The following is a 24,222-nucleotide window of genomic DNA, read 5'->3' as shown; positions in this document are numbered from 1 at the left end:
TAATGGATCCTACTCTTTCCCTGGTTATCCTCTTCCCATTGACATACTTATAGAATATCTTGGGATTTTCCCTACTTTTACCAGCAAGAGCTTTCTCATATCCCCTCTTTGCTCTTCTAATTGCTTTCTTAAGCTCCATCCTACACTTTCTGTACTCCACTAATGCTTCCGTTGATTTGCTCTCCTTGTATTTGCTAAAAGCCTCTCTTTTCCTTCTCATCGTACCCTGAATGTTTCTGGTCATCTATGGTTCTCTGGGCTTGTTGCTCCAACCCGTTACCCTAAAGGGAACATGTTGGGCCTGTACCATCCCCATTTCCTTTTTGAATGCCCCCCACTGCTCTTCTGTAGATTTCCCGACAAGTAACTCTTTCCAGTATACCTGGCCAGATCCTGCCTTATTTTACTAAAATTCGCTCTCCCCCAATCCAAAACCTTTTTTTGCAACTTGTTTATTTCTTTCTCCATAACAAGCTTAAATTGTACCATGTTGTGGTTGCTATCACCAAAATGCTTCCCCACCAACACATCAACCACCTGTCCGGCTTCATTCCCTAGAATTAGGTCCAGCACTGCACCCTCCCTTGTTGGATCCTCTACATATTGAGCTAAAAATTTCTCCTGTATACATTTTAAGAACTCCACTCCAGCTAAGCCCTTAACACGATGACTATCCCAATTAAATGTTGGGAAAGTTGAAATCACCTAATATAATTACCCTATTATTATTTTTACACACCTCTGCGAATTGCGCACATATTTGCTCCTCAATTTCCTGCTGACTATCTGGGGGTCTATAATAAACACCTTGCAATGTGGCTGTCACTTTTTTATTCCTAAACTCTACCCATAAAGCTTCATTTGATGCCCCCTCCAAGATATCATCTCTCCTTACTGCAGTAACTGACTGCTTAACTAATATTGCAATGCCCCCTCCTCTTTTACCCCCTCCTCTGTCTCGCCTGAAGATTCTATATCCCGGGATATTGAGCTGCCAATCCTGCCCCTCCCTGAACCATGTCTCTGTGATGGCTACTATATCGCAATTCCACGTGTTAATCCTTGCCCTTAACTCATCCGTTTTACCTGTATTACTCCTGGCATTAAAGTAGAGGCCATCCATCCTGATCTTGCTCCCTTGAAACTTACTTCCGCTGTATTCCCTCTGACTTGTTTGCTTTCCTGTGTTCAGCTGTGTCCCTATTCTGCTAGGAATTTGCGTCCCCTCCCCCTGCCAAATTAGTTTAAACTCCTCCCAACAGCACTAGCAAACCCGCCAGCAAGGATGTTAGTCCCCTTCTGGTTCAGATGTAGACCGTCCCGCTTGTACAGGTCCCACCTTCCCCAGAAACGGTCCCTGTGGTCCAGGAATCTAAAACCCTCCCTCCTGCACTAACTCTTAAGCCACGCATTCATCTGTGCTATTCTCCTATTTCTATACTCGCTAGCACGTGGCACTGGGAGTAATCCAGAGATTACGACCCGAGAGGTCCTGCTTTTTAGCCTATTGTCTAACTCCCTGAATTCTTGATGCAAGACCTCATCCCTCTTTCTACCTATGTCATTGGTACCAACATGTACCATGACCTCTGCCTTATCACCCTCCCCCTTCAGGATGCCCTGCAGCCGTTCAGTGACATCCCGGACCCTGGCACCAGGGAGGCAGCACAGCATCCTGGAGTCACGTTGACGGCTACAGTAGCGCCTATCTGTTCCCCTGACTATAGAATCCCCTATTACTGTTGCTCTTCCTCTCTTTCCCCCTTCCTTTGCAGACAGGCTGCTTGTGGTGCCAGAAGCTTGGCTCTGTCCACACTCCCTGGAGGAACCAGCCTCATCAGCCTCCAAATGGAATACCGATTTGCAAGCGGGACCCCAGGGGACTCCTGAACTACCTGCCTGTTTCTGTTGGACTGCCTGGTGGTCACCCATTCCCTTCCTTCCTCAAGTCCCTTCAGCTGCGGTGTGACCACCTCTCTATACGTGCTGTTTAGTTTAGTTTAGAGATACAGCACTGAAACAGGCCCTACGGCCCACCGAGTCTGTGCCGACCATCAACCACCCATTTATACTAATCCTACACTAATTCCATATTCCTACCACATCCCCACCTGTCCCTGTATTTCCCTACCACCTACCTATCCACAATGCTCTCAGACTCGCGGATGCTCCACAGTATTTCCAGCCGCTGTTCCAGCTCTGAAACCCGAGCTTCCAGGAGCTGCAGCTGGACACACTTCCTGCACACATGCTGGTCCCGGCAACTGGAAATGTTCCCGGATTCCCACATGCAGCAAGAGGAGCAAACCATGGCTTTAAGCTCTCCTGCCATGACTAAACCCTTTATATTTAAAACTTTAGAAGACTGTTACAATAAAAAAAAAATCAACTCAGTCTTGCTAAAACAATGATTTACAATTCAATCCAGTTTGAAAAATACCCACCAGGACTTACTCACCAGTCAGCTGTGCTCTTTGGAAACTCTTGGCTCCCCTCACGCTGTTTGAGGACAGGTAGGAAATGAAAGGAGCTCCTCGCTCCCTCCTTACCGAATTCCCTCAGTCACAAAACTCCCACTTTAGTACTCTAATGCAGCCCCAAGTCAGCACTCCAGTGCAAAGAAAGTCAGCACTATAAGATGGCTCACTTTTATACTGTCTGACTCTACCCCTAAAAACTGGTTTAAGCCAGTTATCTCATTAACAGGGTGCAGCTGCAAGCAGAGCCTGAGTGAACTCTGTTTAAAGCTGATCTAAAACTCACCTCTCCAACCCAAACAGCAACTGTTAAGTTAATTTGCTAAATAAAAGAAAGACTAGACTTTAGATAAAACTAACCTTTAATTATTCTCAGTCACAAAACTCCCACTTTAGCACTCTAATGCAGCCCCAACTCAGCACTCCAGTGCAAACCTCCTCAGAAAATTAATCAGTTTGTGCTTGTGTGTAGCAAAGCCTTGACAACATCCAGGCTTGGGCTGATAAGTGGGAAGTAACATTTGTGACACACAAGTGCCAGACAATTACTTGCTCCAACAAGAGATTCTACTCACCACCCCTTGACATGCAATAGCATAACCATCATCAATCACGAATATTACGGGAATCACCATTTACCAGAAACTTAACTGGACCAACCACATAAATACTGTGGCTACAAGAGCAGGTCAGAAGCTGGATATTTAGAGTCATAGAGTCATACAGCATAGAAACAGGCCCTTCGGCCCACCGTGTTAATGCCGACCATAATGCCTATCTATACTAATCCCACCTGCCTGCATTAATTCCATATCCCTCTATGCCTTGCTCATTCAAGCACCTGTCCAGATGCCTCTTAAATGTCGCTACTGTTCCTGCCTCCACCACCTCCTCAGGCAGCTCATTCCAGATACCCACTATTCTTTGTGTGAAAAGTTTACCCCTTTGATCCCCTTTAAACCTCCTCCCTCTCACCTTAAATCTGTGCCCTCTAGTTTTAGTCACCCCTACCATGGGAAACAGACTCTGGCTATCTATCCTATCTATGCCTCTCATAATTTTATATACCTCTATCATGTCCCCTCTCAGCCTCCTTCGCTCCAGGGAAAACAGACCCAGCCTATCCAATCTCTCTTTATAACTCAAGCCCTCCAAACCAGGCAACATCCATGTGAATCTTTTCTGCACCCTCTCTAGCTTAATCACATCTTTCCTTTAGTGCAGTGAGCAGAACTGCAGACAGTACTCCAAATGCGGCCTAACCAACGTTATGTACAACTGTAACAGGACGTCCCAACTCTTGTACTCAATGCCTCGGCCGATGAAGGCAAGCATGACATATGCCTTCTTCACCACCCTGTCTACCTGTGTTGCCACTTTCAGGGAACTATGTACTTGCACCCCAAGGTCTCTCTGCTCAAGAACACTCCCCAGGGCCCTGCCATTCACTATACATGTCCTGCCCTGGTTTAACTTCCCAAAATGCATCACTTCACACTTGTCTGCATTAAATTCCATTTGCCAATCCCTTGCCCACTTTCCCAGTTGATCTATATCCTGTTGTAACCTTAGACAACCTTCTTCACTGTCCACTATACCACCAATTTTGGTGTCATCTGCAAACTTACTAATCATGCCTCTTACATTCACATCCAAGTCATAAATATATGACAAACAACAGAGGGCCCAGCACCAATCCCTGCGGCACACCACTGTTCATCAGCCTCCAATCTGAAAAACAACCCTCCACTACCACCCTCTGCCTCCTATCACCAAGCCAATTTTGTATCCAATTTGCTAGCTCACCCTGGATCCCATGTGTTTGAACCTTCTGGACCAACCTACCATGTGGGACCTTGTCTAAGGCCTTGCTACAGTCCATGTAGACAACGTCCATCGCCCTGTCCTCATCAATCCTCTTGGTCACCTCCTCGAAGAAATCAAATTCATGAGTCATAATTTCCCACGCACAAAGCCATGCTGACTATCCCTAATCAGACCATGACTTTCCAGATGCATATAAATCCTGTCTCTCAGAATCCCTTCCAATAACTTTCCCCCCACTGATGTAAGGCTCTGTAGTTCCCTGGCTTATCCTTGCTGACCTTCTTAAATAAAGGCACAACATTAGCTATCCTCCAGTCTTCCGGTACCTCACCTGTGGCTAACGATGATACAAAAGTCTCTGCCAGGGCCCCAGCAATCTCCTCCCTTGCTTCCATCGCATCCTAGGATACACCTGGTCAGGCCCTGGGGATTATCCACCTTAATGTGCTTCAATACCTCCAACACCTCCTCCTTTGTAATGCTGATATGCTCCAGGATATCGGTATTCCCTCCCTTGAACTCACTAGCTTCCATGACCTTCTCCACAGTAAATATGGACGAGAAATATTCATTTAAGACCTCGCCCATTTCCTGTGGCTCCACACATAGATTGCCACACTGATCCTTAAGGGGACCTACTCTCTCCCTAGCTACCCTTTTACTCTTAATATATTTATAGAATCTTTTCGGATTCTCCTTTATCTTATCTGCCAGGGAAATCTCATGGCTCCTTTTTGCCCTCCTAATTTCCTTCTTAAGTGTAGTCCTACATCCCCTATACTCCTCGAGAGACTCGTTTGAGCCCAGCTGCCTATACCTGACATATGCCTCCTTCTTTGTCCTGACCAGACCCTCAATATCCCTCGTCAACCAAGGTTCCCTAAACTTGCCAGCCTTGCCCTTCCATCTAACAGGAACATGCCAGCCCTGAACTCTTCCTATCTCACTTTTAAAAATCTCCCACTTGCCAGATGTCCCTTTACCTGTAAACAGCCTCTCCCATTCAACTTTTGAGAGTTCCTGTCTGATGCCATCGAAATTAGCCTTCCCCCAATTTAGGACTTCAACCTGAGGACCAGTCCTATCCTTTTCCATAACTATCTTGAAGCTAATAGAGTTATGGTCACTGGTCCCAAAGTGCTCTCCCACTGACACATCAACCACCTGCCCAGTCTCATTTCCTAAGAGGAGGTCGAGTGTAGCCCCTTCTCTAGTAGGACCATCCAAATACTGCTTCAGAAAACTATCCTGGACACACTTCACAAATTCTTCCCCATCAGATCCCTTAGCACTACGGCAGTCCCAGTCAATATTAGGGATGTTAAAATCACCTACTATTACAACCCTATAATTCCTACACCTATCTGTGATTTCCCTGCATAAATGCTCCTCCAAATCCCTCAGACTATAGGGGGGCCTATAGTATAATCCCATCAAAGTGATCACCCATTTCTTATTTCTAGGTTCTACCCATATGGCCTCGCTGGACGTTCCCCCCGGGATATCCTCTCTAAGTACTGCCGTGATGTTCTCTCTAATCAATAGTACAACTCCCCCTCCTCTCTTACCTCCACCTCTGTCACGCCGGAAGGATCGGTACCCCGGAACATTGAGCTGCCAGTCCTGCCCATCCCTCATCCACGTTACCATAATAGGTATAATATCACAATCCCACGTAACCATCCATGCTCTGAGTTCATCTGCTTTACCTGTAAGGCTTCTTGCATTAAAGTAAATGCAGTTTAGCCTACCAGACCTTCCACGCTCCCTGTCCTGCCCCTGCCCGGCCTGCTACTGGACTTGCTTGCTTTAACCTCTATATTTTCCTCAACTATCCCATCTGAGAGACTACTACTTTGGGTCCAACCCCCGTGCAAGACCAGTTTAAACCCTCCCGAGTAGTGCTAGCAAACCTGCCCGCAAGGATATTGGTCCCCCTCCAGTTTAGATGCAACCCGTCCTGCTTGTACAGGTCACCTCTGCACCAGAAGAGATCCCAATGATCCAAATATCTGAAACCTTCCCTCCTCCACCAGCTCTTCAGCCACACATTCATTTGCCTAATCCTCCTATGCCTACCCTCACTAGCACGTGGCACAGGGAGTAATCCTGAGATTACAACCCTAGAGGTCCTGCTTTTTTTTTAACCTTCTGCCTAACTCCCTATAGTCACTTTGTAGGACCTCATCTCTCTTCCTGCCTATGTCGTTAGTGCCAATATGGACCACGTTATTCACCTCCAGACATCCCAAAGTCTTTCCACCATCTATGAGGCACAAGCCAAACATCTAAACCCCAGGACATCTCTGCAGGAGTTCCTCAGGGTAGTGTACTGGGCCCAACGATCTTTAGCTGCTTCATTAATTACCTTCCATCCATCATAAAGTCAGAAGTGGGGATGTTCGCTGATGATTGCACAGTGCTTAGTATCATTCGCGACTCCTCAAATACTGAAGCAATCTGTGTTCATGTGCAGCAATACCGGGACAACATACAGGCTTGGGCAAGTAACATTTGCACCACACAAGTGCCAGGCAATGACCTGCTCCAACAAAAGAGAACCTAACCATCTCCCTTTGATATTCAACAGTATTACCATTGCTGAATCCCCCACCATCAACATTCTGCTGGTTACCATTGACCAGAAACTGAACTGGACCAGTCATATAAATGCTGTGGCTACAAGAGTAGGTCAGAGGCTGGGAATTCTGCTGCAAGTAACTCATCCCCTGACTCCCCACTATCTACAAGGCACAAGTCAGAAGTTTGATGGAATAATCTCTACTCGTCAGGGTGAGTGTAGCTCCAACAACATTCAAGAAGCTCAACATCATCCAGGACAAAGCAGCTGTTTGATTGGCACTCTGCCCACCACCTTAAACATTCACTCCCTCCAACATTGGTGCACAGTGGCAGCATATAAAAGATGCACTGCAGCAACTTGCCAAGCCTCCTCCAACAGCACCTTCCAAACCTGCAATCTCTACCACCTAGCAAGACAAGGGCAGCAGGTGCATTGTAACACCCCCACCTGCAAGTTCCCCTGCAAGCCACACACCATCCTGACTTAGAACTATATCGCTGTTCCTTCACTGTCACTGGGTCAAAATCCTGGAACTCCCTTCCTAACAGCACAGTTGGTTTACCTACATCCCAAGGGCTGCAGCGGTTCAAGAAGGCAGCTCACCATCGCCTTCTCAAAGACAATTAGGGACGGGTAGTAATTCCGGCCTAGCTAATGATGCCCACATCCCACAAATGAATTTTAAAAAATCACTGTTGTAATGTGGAAAACGCGACAGCCAATTTGTATACAGCAAACTTCTACAAACAGCAATGTGCTAATGACCAGGTAATCTCTTCTTTTATAATGTTTATTGACTCACAAATATTGGCTCGGACACGAGGGATTACTCCCCTGTTCTTCTTCGAAATAGTGCTATGGGATCCCGAGAAGGCAGATGGGACCTCAGTTTGATGTCTCATCCGAATGACGGCACCTCCAACAGTGCAGCATTTTCTCAAGTACTGCATTGGAGTGTCAGCCTTGTTTTTTTGTTTTCAATCCCTGAAGTGGGACTTCATTCCGGAACCTTGTGAATCAGAAGCAGAGTGTGTTGTGACCAGGTGAGGCAGGGGTGAAGGGCTCCCCTCTCAGCCATTTCCTGGTTTGGCATTTAACAGGGTTTAATTTTAAAACCCTGTGTTTTTCGCTTCCCCTCAGTGAATCCTTGCTCACTGCTCTCTAATTGTGATTGCAAAGAAATCAACCAGACAGGTTTTGTCAGATTTAACCAAGAAAGGTGTAAGTTTATTAACCTTAAACTCTAATTCAGTTAAAACTACTAAAATTATGCGACACGACCACGCTAGCATGCATATGCAATAAACACACACACAAATAGAGACTCAGGAGGAGAAAGAAGGGGAAAGGTTTGAAGTAATAGCTGGAGTTCAGTTACTGGTTTAGGATTAGATGTAAAGTCTTTGATTAAAGTTTATTCTTGCAGTTCTCGTTGGGGCCCACTGCACACTTTCAAACTTGTTTCATTTGTCTTCTGGCTTGAGGCTTAGTTACTTCCGTGGGAACTTTGCATGAGAGAAAGAGAGAGAGAGAGACAGAGAGAAAGGTGCTTTTTTCTTGAAGTCCAGTTGCAGTCTCTACCCAAAACTGTTCTGTGAGCACATTTCAATTAACTCCAGGTTGGCCAGCAGGTTAGTCATGTGACTAACTCCTTGTTTAGAGCAGCCTGGCCTGCGAGATTTGTGGATTCCTTCAAGCTCACCAGACACTCTCAGTGGGGTGGGGGGGGGGGGGGGGGGTGGTGTGGGGAGGGGGGAGATGCTGGCTCAATGACTCTCAATGCCTCTTGATCATCACAATGGATAAAATCCATCTGGCTAATTGAATCAGGGAGTACTCCCAATGTCTTCTTCATGCAATTGTCTTTTAGAATGCAAATGTGCAGCCATGTTTTCAGCCACTGTTGTGGTCTTTTTAAACAAATTATTTCAAGTCCAGTAACAGTTCAAAAATAATAAGTTCCATATGACAAAATTAATATGTCTCATTTTGGCAGGTGTGGTTTCCATCACAAGTGTTACAAACTGAACCATGGCTGACACTTCATTTGGCCCATCGAGTCCATGCCAGGTCTCTGCAAGTGTAACTCAGCTAGTCCCACTCTGCCACCCTTTCCCTGTAGCCCTTCAGATTTTTTCTCTTCAGGTGCTTATCCAATTCCCTTTTGAAAGCCACAATTGAATCTGCCTCTACCACACTCTCAGACAGTGCAATCTGGAACACAACTACTCTCTGTGCAAAAAGGTTTTCCCTCATGTCGCCATTGGTTCTTTCCCATTCACCTTAAATCGGTGTCCTCTGGTTCTTGATCCTTCTGCTAATCAGAACAATTTCTCTCTATCTACTCTGTCTAAACCCCTAATGATTTTGAGCACTTCTATCAAATCTCCTCTGAACCTCCTCTTCTCTCAGGAGAACAACCTCAACTTCTCTAATCTTTCCACATAACTGAAGTCCCTCATCCCTGGAACCATTCTTGTAAATCTTTTCTGCCCCCTCTCCGATGCCTTCACGTTCTTCCTAAAGTGTGTTGCCCAGAATTGGACACAATACTCCAGTTGAGGTCAAACAGTGCTTTATAAAGGTTCATCGTAAATTCCTTGTTTTTGTACTCTATGCCTCTATTTATGAAGCCCAGGATCCCACATGCTTTTTGAACCATTTTTTCAACCTGCCCTGCCACCTTCAATGATTTATGCACATATACTCCCATATGTAAGACTCTTAAAAAGGGGGTCTCACTTCCCTCTGAGGTCCTGACTCCGTACTGAGTATCAATCGCACGAAACAGACTTTGGATACAGTTTCCACTTTATGTGGAACACCTTTATTAACTCTCACCAAGCAATAGTATATATTTCCAACACAAGTTGCTTGGTAGACCCGTGTACTGAAACTCGTTTCTGGCTGGTCAGGTCCACTGAATGATGTCTTCCGCATGACTTCTGCATGACTTACTAACTGACGCAACAATGTCCTTGTGAGCTGCGGCTTTATACCCCTTTCTGACCCTGGTCCCTCGACATATAAGGTAATATTTTGAATTGGGTCATCTGATTGGGTTTCAGTGCCTTATCAATCCCACCCTGGCTATTTCATATCCTGCTGTCAGCAGGGGGAGTTCTTAGGTGCATTCCACCCATGGATGCGATACCTGCATCCTGATAAGGCAAGAAGAAAACCATTCACACAGATTTCAAAGGGCCATTGTCCCTGAGTGTGGTTGTAGACTGCCTGTTTGATGTTCTAACTGCCCAGGCTATCACATCAGTGGCATGTCCTGATTGGTCTGTCTGTATGTGTATAGGTGGTGGGGGGGCTAGTTCATTTACATAGTCTTTTATCTTTTAAAAAGTCCAATGTGAACCCCAGTGATTATGTCTTCGGTGAGAATTCTCCTCCCTTTGTCCTGATGTCCTTCGCCTCCACGTCTTCACCACCAGGTGAGCTCCACACGCTGGTCCACACCACAACTGGTTACATTTTACTTATGAACAGAAATACAGGAGATATTAACAAATGCCTCACAGCATAACAAAAATACAAGAGATATCCAAATGTCTTACACATATACCCTAAGAAACGTGACACTATCCAGGTCAAAGTAGCCCACTTGATTAGCACCCCATTCACCTCCCTAAACATTCGCTCCCTCCACCACCGGCTCACCATGGCTGCAGTGTGTACCATCTACAAGAAGCATTGCAGCAACTCGCCAAGGCTTTTTCAACAGCACTCACCACAAACCAGTGATCTCTAACCAGTTGGAAGCACAAGAGCAGTAGGCGCATTGGAATACTGCCACCCACAAATTTCCCCCTAAGTCTCACAACATCCTGACTTGGAAATACCTTGCGTTCCTTCATTTTGCTGGGCCAAAATCCTGGCAGTCCCTCCCTAACACCACTTCACCACAGGTGGCTCATGCAGCTGTTCAAGAAGGCAGCTCACCCCCCACCTTCTGAAGGGTTATTAGGATTGGGCGATATGTGAATCTTGCAGCTACGCCATATGCCATGAATGGATTAAAAAAGTATGTTGCTTGGAAGAGGGATGGAGTCAGTGGCTAGGGAAAAGAGTTTATGTGGAGACCGAAGAGGCGCCATCTAAAGCCATAATAAGAGGATTATATAGAATCAAAACCAGACCTCAGTGTATAATTTGTATTATTGGATTTGTTTTTGTACAAAGCTCTGTTATGAAAATGTGGTCTGCAAGTAGGTGAATGAATCTCAGCAGCTATGCACGCAAATGTTCTGTCCATTTATAGGAATATCTCAATAGGAGGAATGAGTGGAAGACAATATGAAGGGAGGTTTCCACTCACTTCTTGAAGGAAAAGTGAGTCTGAAAGGAAAAAGAAGTCTATTTACGAGAAAGTGAGAGAATGTTTGTTTATAAAGGACTGTGACTGAGAGTGGGTGTGTGAATGAATATGTGAGGGAAAGTGAGAATGTGGCAGGCTGGTAATGAGGAAGTAAGAGGAAGCTCAAAAAATGTGTGTGAGACAAGACTGTATTTTTCTTAAAGACCTAAGGGGAAGGGCCAAGGTCTATCACTCATGTTGAAAAAGTTTTGATGAGGCCAATCAAGAAGTAGCAATCTGGTGACACCAAACCTGCATTTTACAATCCTTCATAATATAAGAAAGAAGGAAATCATGGAAAGAAGTTTTAAGATCCTGGTAAAAACTGAGTGAGGGTGGAAAATGGCACGACAAATCTTGACTTGAGCACAGGGAGGGAGAAATGAAGATATCTGATTTCCTTTGCCTCACTATTGGAGGCCATGCCTTCAGATGTCTAAGCCTCTCTAAACCTCTCCACCCCTCTCTCCTTATTTTAAGAAACTCCTTAAAACCTATCTCTTTGACCAATCACTTGGTCACCTTTCCTAATATCTTCTTATGTGCATCTGGTAACACACCTATGAAGCACCTTGGGATGTATTACTATGCCAAAGGTACTAGATAAATGTAATATGTTGTTATAGAACAGTTTTGGAGAAATGAGAGGGAAGTACAGAAGAATACTGAGCATAGTAGTTACAATACTATGTAGGGGACTGCTGGGTAAGGGAAAACTATTTATTTGGGCAGTTTTAAAATCATTTTCTTTTTGCGAGGAGCAGCTTTGACAGAACGAGGTGCGGAGCGAACTTACAGCTGAGCGGTCAATTTCAGTGTAAGTTACAAGTTAATCCCCTTTTGTTTCGGAGGACCAGGGGACTGCTGGGTAAGGGAAAACTATTTATTTGGGCAGTGGCAGTACCCGAGACACTACACGTGTAGTGTCTCCCACCCACCCTCCTCCTCTAACCAAAAAAAAAGGACTCTGGTGTGTTGATAAGGTAAGTTTTTTATTTAAAAAGTTCAGTCCGTCGGATTGCTAAGCGAACAAGTTTTGACTTTTTTTTTTGGTTTGGTTTTTCAGTAGATTTGTTGGGAATCTAGAATAGTGGGAATGGAGGTAAAGGCAGTTGTATGTTCCTCCTGCAGAATGTGGGAGGTAGGGGTCGCCAAGAGTGTCCCTGCTGACTGCATCTGCGGGAAGTGCACCCAACTCCAGCTCCTCGCAGACCGCGTTAGGGAACTGGAGCTGGAGCTGGATGAACTTCGGATCCTTCGGGAGGCGGAGGGGATTATTGACAGGAGTTATAGGGAGGCAGTCACACCTCAGGTAAAAGAAGTGGGTAGATGGGTTACCGTCAGGGGAAGGAGAGGGAACCAGCAGGCAGTGCAGGGATCCCCTGTGGCCGTTTCCCTCAACAACAGGTATACCGTTTTGGATACTGTTGCGGGGGACGACTTACCAGGGGTAAGCAATGGGGTGCAGGTCTCTGGCACAGAGTCTGTCCCTGTTGCTCAGAAGGGAAAGGGGAAGAGGAGCAGAGCATTAGTCATTGGGGACTCCATAGTTAGGGGAACAGATAGGAGGTTCTGTGGGAACGAGAGAGACTCACGGTTGGTGTGTTGCCTCCCAGGTGCCAGGGTACGTGATGTCTCTGATCGTGTTTTTGGGATCCTTAAGGGGGAGGGGGAGCACCCCCAAGTCGTGGTCCACATAGGCACCAACGACATAGGTAGGAAGAGAGATGGGGATTTAAGGCAGAAATTCAGGGAGCTAGGGTGGAAGCTTAGAGCGAGAACAACCAGAGTTGTTATCTCTGGGTTGTTGCCCGTGCCACGTGCTAGCGAAGAGAGGAATAGGGAGAGAGAGGAGTTGAACATGTGGCTGCAGGGATGGTGTAGGAGGGAGGGTTTTGGTTTCCTGGATAATTGGGGCTCTTTCTGGGGTAGGTGGGACCTCTACAAACAGGATGGTCTTCACCTGAACCAGAGGGGTACCAATATCCTGGGGGGGAGATTTGTTAGTGCTCTTCGGGGGGGGTTTAAACTAAATCAGCAGGGGAATGGGAACCTAAATTGTAGTTCCAGTGTACAGGCTGTTGAGAGTAGTGAGGTAGGGGATAAGGTTACAGGGACGCAAGAGGGCACTGGCAAGCAAGAACTTGGTTTAAAGTGTGTCTACTTCAACGCCAGGAGCATCCGGAATAAGGTGGGTGAGCTTGCAGCATGGGTTGGTACCTGGGATCCTGATGTTGTGGCCATTTCGGAGACATGGGTAGAGCAGGGGCAGGAATGGATGTTGCAGGTTCCGGGGTTTAGATGTTTCAGTAAGAACAGGGAAGAGGGTAAAAGAGGGGGGGTGTGGCATTGTTAATCAAGGAAAGTATTACAGCGGCAGAAAGGACGTTTGAGGACTCGTCTACTGAGGTAGTATGGGCCGAGGTTAGAAAGAGGAGAGGAGAGGTCACCCTGTTGGGAGTTTTCTATGGACCTCCGAATAGTTCCAGAGATGTAGAGGAAAGGATAGCGAAGATGATTCTCGACAGGAGCGAGAGTAACAGAGTAGTGGTTATGGGGGACTTTAACTTTCCAAATATTGACTGGAAATACTATAGTTCGAGTACTTTAGATGGGTCTGTTTTTGTCCAGTGTGTGCAGGAGGGTTTTCTGACACAGTATGTGGACAGGCCAACCAGGGGCGATGCCACATTGGATTTGGTACTGGGTAATGAACCCGGCCAGGTGTTCGATTTAGATGTAGGTGAGCACTTTGGCGATAGTGATCACAATTCGGTTAGGTTTACCTTAGCGATGGGCAGGGACAGGTATATACCGCAGGGCAAGAATTATAGCTGGGGGAAAGGAAATTATGACGCGATTAGGCAAGATTTAGGATGTGTAAGATGGGGAAGGAAACTGCAGGGGATGGGCACAAACGAAATGTGGAGCTTATTCAAGGAGCAGCTAATGCGTGTCCTTGATAAGTATGTACCTGTCAGGCAGGGAGGAAGTTGTCGAGCGAGGGAGCCGTGGTTTACTAAAGAAGTTGAAGCGCTTGTCAAGAGGAAGAAGAAGGCTTATGTTAGGATGAGACGTGAAGGCTCAGTTAGGGCGCTTGAAAGTTACAAGCTAGCCAGGAAGGATCTAAAGGGAGGGCTAAGAAGAGCAAGGAGAGGACACGAGAAGTCATTGGCGGATAGGATCAAAGAAAACCCTAAGGCTATCGAAAGGTATATCAGGAATAAAAGAATGACTAGAGTTAGAACAGGGCCAATCAAGGATAGTAGTGGGAAGTTGTGTGTGGAATCAGAGGAGATAGGGGAAGCGTTAAATGAATATTTTTCGTCAGTATTTACAGTAGAGAAAGAAAATGTTGTCGAGGAGATTACTGAGATACAGCCGACTAGGCTAGATGGGATTGAGATTCACAAGGAGGAGGTGTTAGCAATTTTGGAAAGTGTGAAAATAGATAAGTCCCCTGGGCCAGATGGGATTCATCCTAGGATTCTCTGGGAAGCCAGGGAGGAGATTGCAGAGCCGTTGTTGTTGATCTTTATGTCGTCATTGTCGACAGGAGTAGTGCCGGAAGACTGGAGGATAGCAAATGTTGTCCCCTTGTTCAAGAAGGGGAGTAGAGACAGCCCTGGTAATTATAGACCTGTGAGCCTTACTTCGGTTGTGGGTAAAATGTTGGAAAAGGTTATAAGAGATAGGATTTATAATCATCTTGAAGAGAATAAGTTCATTTGCGATAGTCAGCACGGTTTTGTGAAAGGTAGGTCGTGCCTCACAAACCTTATTGAGTTTTTCGAGAAGGTGACCAAACAGGTGGATGAGGGTAAAGCCGTGGATGTGGTGTATATGGATTTCAGTAAGGCGTTTGATAAGGTTCCCCACGGTAGGCTATTGCAGAAAATACAGAAGTATGGGGTTGAAGGTGATTTAGAGCTTTGGATCAGAAATTGGCTAGCTGAAAGAAGACAGAGGGTGGTGGTTGATGGCAAATGTTCATCCTGGAGTTTAGTTACTAGTGGTGTACTGCAAGGTTCTGTTTTGGGGCCACTGCTGTTTGTCATTTTTATAAATGACCTGGAAGAGGGTGTGGAAGGGTGGGTTAGTAAATTTGCGGATGACACGAAGGTCGGTGGAGTTGTGGATAGTGTCGAAGGGTGTTGTAGGGTACAGAGGGACATAGATAGGCTGCAGAGCTGGGATGAGAGATGGCAAATGGAGTTTAATGCAGAGAAGTGTGAGGTGATTCACTTTGGAAGGAGTAACAGCAATGCAGAGTACTGGGCTAATGGGAAGATTCTTGGTAGTGTAGATGAGCAGAGAGATCTTGGTGTCCAGGTACATAAATCCCTGAAAGTTGCTACCCAGGTTAATAGGGCTGTTAAGAAGGCATATGGTGTGTTAGCTTTTATTAGTAGGGGGATCGAGTTTCGGAGCCACGAGGTCATGATGCAGCTGTACAAAACTCTGGTGAGGCCGCACCTTGAGTATTGCGTGCAGTTCTGGTCACCGCATTATAGGAAGGATGTGGAAGCTTTGGAAAGGGTGCAGAGGAGATTTACTAGGATGTTGCCTGGTATGGAGGGAAGGTCTTACGAGGAAAGGCTGAGGGACTTGGGGTTGTTTTCGTTAGAGAGAAGGAGGAGGAGAGGTGACTTAATAGAGACATAATACAAGATAATCAGAGGGTTAGATAGGGTGGATAGTGAGAGTCTTTTTTCTCGGATGATGATGGCAAACACGAGGAGGGGACATAGCTTTAAGTTGAGGGGTGAAAGATATAGGACAGATGTCAGAGGTAGTTTCTTTACGCAGAGAGTAGTAGGGGCGTGGAACGCCCTGCCTGCAACAGTAGTTGCCTCGCCAACTTTAAGGGCATTTAAGTGGTCATTGGATAGACATATGGATGAAAATGGAATAGTGTAGGTCAGATGGTTTCACAGGTCGGTGCAACATCGAGGGCCGAAGGGCCTGTACTGCGCTGTAATGTTCTAATTCTAATTAATAAAATAGAATGGGAAGAGTTATAATGGAAAGAGGTTCAAGGCTTCAGACAAGAGATGGAATAATTACCAGATAACAATGTAAGCGAGTGTAATATCGGCGTCATTTCTGGCCATGGTTCAGAAATCGCTGAAAGAGCAACCCATTTTCTCGCCAGTGACACAAATGGAGCAAAGTTTGTTGTAAGTTTGTCTGTTCTATGCCTTGCTGGTTGGCCTTTTGGACCTCACAGAGCTCCATATTGTCACTAGAGTAAAAGGGAAAGTCTAAATATTGTAATTTTCCAAATATAATACACATTTTTCCCCAAAAAATGTATCTAGAAATTTGGGTGCATGGTATCAAATCAAAATTGATTTTTTTTTGCAGCTGTCAGGAACATTTTTTCCAGGTGCGTTATGAATGATAATGCATACCTACTAGAAATGTTGAGTTTCATTGGCATTTCTTTTAAATTCTTCCTGTCCTCCTGTTCTTTTACCACAGTTTTCAGCAACCCCTATCACCTTAATTTTGAAGGCTGACGTGTAAATATTTTCTTTTTTCTCTGCTGGGTTAATAGTTAAAATTATTAATTCAAAACATTAGAATGAAGAATCCCACCTTGCCGCCCTGAGAAACCTGTCTGTCTGTCATATGCTATGATCGATTGCTAAACGCTATTGGCTCATTTGATCTACTTATGCATTTTATGTGGGTGTGGAAGCCCACTCAGCAAACTAGCTTAGTTCGGTTTGCTCACTACCTTTGTCAATAAGGGGTCACTTTGACTGCAGTATTGCAAAGGTCGAGGGGCTGGATTTTGTTCGCTCCCAGGCGCCAGGTTCCATGGCTGGGGGTGGCCTGAAGATGCCTCTGGGAGAGGGCCGCCACACACCCCGATGCTGGGAGGGCCCATCCCAATATTTTCACCGGCGGCGAGGACTCGTGGAAGCCCCTCTACCGCTCGGCAACAGGACCAGAATTTGAACATTTAAATAAAATAAAATAAATTAATTAATAAAACTCATGTCTCCACCTGATGTCCCGCTGCGATCTTCGGCTGGTTGGCTGGCACTCTTGCGCCTTCGGAATCCCATCCGGGGAAACGAGGCACGACACTGGTGGGGAAGGGGGAGGAGGTAAGTTGATCAGTGCAAGGATTGGAGAACAGGACCAAATTAACATCATGGGTGTAGGGGATGGTGGGAAAGTTTGGAGTTGAAAATTTGTGCAGTTTGCGGGGGGGGAGGGCGATGCTAAAGGCAAGTGTTTTTGTGGGTGAAAGGGCAAATAATTAATTTAATTGTTATTGCGGGGGTGGGAAAGGGGCAAAAGAGATGTATTTATTTATTTAAATTCCATTTCCCTTTAATTATTTAAATTTCCCGATAGGGCTGACAGCCCTTTCAAAAGGTCGTCAGTGCCTGCGCACAGACAGCCCACCCCCTCCACATGATTGCAGTAGGGGGAGGCAGGGGCAGGGCGGCCCGTCCCGGCTATTTAAATGAGCCACACGGAAGATTTGGCGGCTCCGCAACATGCAACCCGCACGGGTGGGTTTTTATCGCGCAGCGGGCACATAAAATTCAGCCCTCGGCGGCGGCCGTAAAAGATGGCAGCCCGCACGCGAGGGTTTTACTCCGCAGAGACGCCACGATCTTATACACGGCAGCTCATTAACATGGCCGGGGCGGACCGCCCCTCCCTGATAACGTGGAGGGGGTGGGCGAGCCGTCCCCGGCAACAGCATCCAGCAGCACTGCACAGGTGCCGATGCCATTTTTAAAGGGCTTCAAGCTTACATTTTCATTTTCACTCTCCTCATCCACACCCCCAAGGAAGAATCGATTCATTAATTGGACACTCCTCCCAAATAAACTTTTATGCAGATCCCGACCTTTCATAACTTTAACCCTCAACCCCTTCTCACCATCCCCCACAGCAATCCAAAGAGTTTGACCTGTTCTCCCCCTCCTGCACTGAGAAACATACCTCCTCCTCCCTCCCCACAGGTGTTGCGCCTTGTTTACCCAGACAGGGATTCGAAGGCGTGGTAGTGCCAGTTGCCGGGATGAAGATTGCGGCAGCACTTCAGGAGGTGAGGGGAACTTCATTAATTCAGGTGAGTTAATTTATTTGAATAGTTAATTTACTGTCCCGTCGTCAAGCAGCAGGGGAGGGGGCGCTGGCACGAGGCCTCTCCGCCACTGGCAAGATCGGGTCGGACCCTGCCGGTGTCAAGGTCCGTGGCAGGCCTCATCCATGGCAATTTTCATGCTCCCCCCCACCACAGTTCTCAACGCTGAGGCCCCTATAAAATTCAGCCCGAGGTGATAAGGCAAATTTGACTCTTCATCAAAATCGGAGTGTGTATTATATTTGGGCATGTATTATATTCAGAAACTTATAGTAATGGTTGTTACTTTACATTCATTTGTTATGTCAGAGTAAAATTTACACAAGCACCTGGAGTTAACAACAAACCCAGGTACCAACAGAATATAAATCCAGACTCAGATATTTGTATTTGCTGGAAAAAAACATTTGTTGTGACACTGCAAGTTGCAAAATAGGAAATAAATATTAGTACGAGGTAACATTGGAAATGATGTGCAATGTATTTCAGATGTCAAATTCAATCTTAAGACATTGTTAATAAATGTAATCTTTGTGAATACGATTGCACAATATTTACATCACAGAAACAGCACAGTTGGCCAACAGGCCTGAGTCGGTGTTTAAGCTCCAAATGAGCCTCCCTCCCACCCAACTTCATCTGTCCCTATCCACATATCCTTTCTCCCTCCAGCTTCCCCTTAAAAGCACTTCAACTACTGCATGTGGTACCAAATTTCACATTCTATCCATATTCCAGATGAAGAAGTTTCTCCCGAGTTTCTTACTGGATTTATTAGTGGCTGTCTTATATTCGTGGTCCCTCGTCTTGGATATGTTCTCTATGTCTACTCTATCAGCCTCCTTTATAGTTTTAAAGACCTCTATTAAATCATCTCTCAGTCTTAGGAACAGGATTTAGCCCCTCAAGCCTGTCCTGCCATCCAATAAGATCAGCACAACCTAACTCCATATACCTGCCTTTGCCGCATATCCCTGAATGCCTTTGGTTAACAAAAATCTATGAATATCAGATTTAAAATTAACAATTGATCTAGCATCAATTTCCATTTGTAGAAGAGATTTCCAAACTTCTACCACCCTTTGTGTGTAGCAGTGTTTCCTAATTTCACTCCTGAAATGTCTGGCTCTAATCTTTTGACGATGCTTCCGAGTCATAGACTCCCCCACTCATGGAAATAGTTTCTCCCTATTTGTTCCCCTTTATATCTTGAAAACTTCAATCAAATCATCCCTTTACCTTCTAAATTCCAGGGAATTATTTTTTCTAGAGAAAAGAACCTCAATCTGGTTGGTCTATAAAGACCTTTAGTGAGTTCCTTTGAAATTATACACTGCACGATGGAGGAATTGAGACAGTAAAATGATCTCTTGCGGCTGAGTTTTTCCCGCAGCACTTAGTTGCAATCTGGTCACATAAATCATTTAAAAGAAAAATTATAAACAGGCACAAGCCATGTCACTCTGATTATGAAAAACATGGAATGGAGACAAATGCCAGTTGTTATTCATAGAAGGTTAAAATAAATTATTTCCTGAAGAAAACGTCACTATAATGTTTCATTTCCTGACTGTATCTTATTTCCAGCATTTAAAAAAATAATTCGAGTGCTTGACATGAGAGTCCTGATGTGGAAAATCTATTTGTAATACACAATTGTTTCAATGCATAACGATCTTGGCAAGCGGGAACTTTACAGCGAATTTACTTGGCTCCCATTTGCCTCTATAAATATCATGGTGTGACCCCCTCTTTCCTCTTAAATTATTTTGAATATCCTTTTTGTTGTGTTTTGAATGCTGGTGGCAGAAATTATTTAGTTTTCTTCCAGTATCAGTGGTGTCACAGCAAACATGAAGTCTGTGGCAGCCCAAAATTAAACTTTTTCTCTTGTCCTCTCATCAATGAAGCTGCTTTTTAGGGACCATACATAATGGATCCTCCTTGCATGTCAATATTCTTTCTCCCCCATCCTCTTTTTTCTGCAGATGTTGGTTTCTTACTCAGCTATATATCCTTGGATACTGATCATCCCGTGATACCTTGCCTAAGTGGCTTTTCTTCATGTATAAGCTCCTTGCAAAGGGGATCAAAGGCAATCCTGTCCTCTCCCAGCACTCACACTACCAACAGGGAGGTCACTGAATAGTAATCAAGAGTAGTAACCCTAGCTGATTTTATTACTAAATCCATTTGACTTGTATTATTTCCCTCAAAATGGTCATCAGGTGACTGGCCCACGAGCAGTTGGTAATCATTTCACATGACTGTTTTAAACCGCATGATCTTTGCTTTCACATCTTATTGTTTCTGTATATAATCTGTGAAGAATTCAGACCATGTTGTAGCTTGTGTTTAGAAACATAGAAACATAGAAAATAGGAGCAGGAGTAGGCCATTTGGCCCTTCGAGCCTGCTCCGCCAATCATTATGATCATGGTTGATCATCCAACTCAGTAACCTGTTCCCGCTTTCCCCCCATATCCTTTGATCCCTTTCGCCCCAAGAGCTATACCTAACTCCTTCTTGAAAAATGTTTTGGCCTCAACTGCTTTCTGTGGTAGTGAATTCCACAGGCTCACCACTCTCTGGGTGAAGTAATTTCTCCTCATCTCAGTCCTGAAAGATTTACCCTGTATCCTTAGACTATGACCCCTGGTTCTGGACTCCCCCACCATCAGGAACATCTTTCCTTCATCTACCCTGCCAAGTCCTAATCGAATTTTATAGGTTTCTGTGAGATTTCCCCTCACTCTTCTGAACTCCAGCGAATATAATCCTAACCGACTCAATCTCTCCTCATATGTCAGTCCCGCCGTCCCAGGAATCAGTCTGGTAAACCTTCATTACACTCCCTCCAGAGCAAGAACATCCTTTATCAGATAAGGAGACCAAAACTGCACACAATATTCCAGGTGTGGCCTCACCAAGGCCCTGTGTAATTGCTGCAAGACAATTCTCTTGCTATGAAGACCAACATAACATTTGCCTTTTTTACCGCCTGTTGCACCTGCATGCTTACCTTCAACGACTTGTGTATGAGAACACCCAGGTCTCGTTGCATATTCTCCTCTCTCAGTTTATAACCGTTCAGATAATAATCTGCCTTCCTGTTTTTGCTACCAAAGTGGATAACCTCACATTTATCCACATTATACTGCATCTGCCATGTATTTGCCCACCCACTCAACTTGTCTAAATCACCCTGAAGCCTCTCTGCATACTCCTCACAACTCACCCTCCCACCCAGTTTTGTGTCATCTGCAAATTTGGAGATATTACATTTAGTCCCCTCATCTAACTCATTAATATATATTGTGAATAGCTGAGGTCCTAGCACCGATCCCTGCGGTACCCCACTAGTCACTGCCTGCCATTCAGAAAAAGACCCATTTATTCTTCTCTTTGTTTCCTGTCTGCCAACCAATTTTCTATCCATCGCAATACATTACCTCCAATCCCATGCGCTTTAATTTTACACACTAATCTCTTATGTGGGACTTCGTCGAAAGTCTTCTGAAAGTCCAAATAAACCACATCCACTGGCTCCCCCTCATCAACTCTACTAGTTACATCCTCGAAGAATTCTAGCAGGTTTGTCAAGCATGATTTCCTTTTCGTAAATCCATGCTGACCATGTCCGATTCTACCACTGTTCTCCAAGTGCTCTGCAATAAAATCTTTGATAATGGACTCTAGAATTTTCCCCACTACCGACGTCAGGCTGACTGGTCTATAATTCCCTGTTTTCTCTCTACCTCCCTTTGTAAATAGTGGGTTACATTAGCTACCCTCCAATCTGTAGGAACTGTTCCAGAGTCTATAGAATCTTGGAAGATGACCACCAATGCATCCACTATTTCTAGGGCCACTTCTTTAAGTACTCTGGGGTGCAGATTATCGGGCCCTGGGGATTTATCGGCCTTCAATCCATCAATTTCCTCAACACCATTTCTCTACTAATCCTGATTTCCTTCAGTTCCTCCCTCTCACTAAACCTGTGTTCCCCAACATTTCTGGTATGATATTTGTGTCCTCCTTTGTGAAGACAGAAGCAAAGTATGCATTTAGTTGGTCAGCCATTTCTTTGTTCCCCATAATAAATTCCCCTGTTTCTGACTGTAAGGGACCTACATTTGTCATCACCAATCTTTTTCCCTTCACATACCTATAGAAACTTTTACAGTCAGTTTTTATGTTCCCCGCAAGCTTACTCTCGTACTTTATTTTCCCCTTCTTAATCAATCCCTTGGTCCTCCTTTGCTGAATTCTAAACTACTCCCAATCCTCAGGTCTGTTGTTTTTTCTGGCAAATTTGTATGCCTCTTCCTTGGATCTAATGCTATCATTTGAACAGGATCAAATTACAACTCTGCATTCGTGGCTATTAAACATCTTCTAGTAATGAAGAAAATGGTAAAACTAATAAATATATATCATATTTGTGAATGAAAACAATAAAACTCAAGAACAAAGATCCATGTGGTATAAAACAGTCATGCGATTACCTGTGAAGTGATTCTAAGCTACTTAGGTGTCACCCAACAGTCATGGATGAACAAGTGTTCAATAATCTGACAAGGGCAGGGAAGGTTTGCTGTTCCATTCACACCTACACACCTCTAAAATTAAAAGCCGCACAGTTAACTCTTCACACTGCACTGTGGTTGTGTTGGGGGTGGGGGGTGGGGGGGGGGGGGGGTGTGGAGGTGGTGGGCGGAGCGGGTGTTGGTGGTCACTAACATATACTGGTATATCTTCTAACAGCAATTACTTTACTGCAGAATTTTAAAACCCCTTTCTACAGGTTATCCATCGATTACCATTTAAAAAAAATTAATTCTCTGTAAGGAATTTATTGCCCAACCCTTGTTGCCCTGAGAAGGTGGTGTGGGCTAGCTTCTTGAAATGAATGGCTTATGACGCTACTTTAAAGGACATTAAGAGTAAATCACATTGATGTAAGACTGTAGTCAGACCAGGGAAGTATGGCAGCTTTTTCTGCCCTTTAAGGGGATCCATTATGTTCATGGTCACTTTAACATATATTTAACCTGAATTCAAATTCTTAAACTGCCATAGTCAGATTTGAATGTATGTTCTCTGAACTATTAGTGTAGGTCTCTGAATTACTGGACTGGTAACATAACAACTACACCCCCCCTCCCTTTCAATGTAACATTTAGGCCCACATTTACTCAGTCCAGACTCTAAGGTGTTTTGGAAAGTAGAATTAAAAAAGGTTTGACATGCATAATTTCTGCATTGTGGATGCTTAAAACATAAGTGGCGCAGTGGTTCACACCGCAGCCTCACAGCTCCAGCGACCTGGGTTCAGTTCTGGGTCCTGCCTGTGCTGAGTTTGCACGTTCTCCCTGTGACTGCGTGGGTTTCCGCCGGGTGCTCTGGTTTCCTCCCACAGCCAAAAGACCTGCAGGTTGATAGGTAAATTGGCCATTGTAAATTGCCCCTAGTGTAGGTCGGTGGCAGGAGAATGGTGGGGATGTGGTAGGGAATATGGGAATAATGTAGGATTAGTATAAATGGGTGGTTGTTGGTCGGCATAGACTTGGTGGGCCGAAGGGCCTGTTTCAGTGCTGTATCTCTAAATAAATACCTTAAACCAGCTGAAAAATAATAGTATACTTCTGACATCCATGCTGAGAATGATCTACTGGAATGCAATAGGATCTCCAGCAATGGAGTGAATACCACGTTCTTCCACTCCCATAACAGTGTCCCTGAGTTAGGACTTGCACTCATCAATTCTCTGCAGTGCTGACCTTGATCATAATCAGTGGTACTGCGGGGCAAAAGCCATGTAAAATGGGAATACTGTGGTGCTAGACAG

Source organism: Heterodontus francisci, chromosome 4, assembly GCF_036365525.1.
Source record: "Heterodontus francisci isolate sHetFra1 chromosome 4, sHetFra1.hap1, whole genome shotgun sequence".
NCBI lineage: Eukaryota > Metazoa > Chordata > Chondrichthyes > Heterodontiformes > Heterodontidae > Heterodontus > Heterodontus francisci.
The sequence above is the reverse complement of the archived record's forward strand: the minus strand, read 5'-3'. Positions refer to the sequence as shown.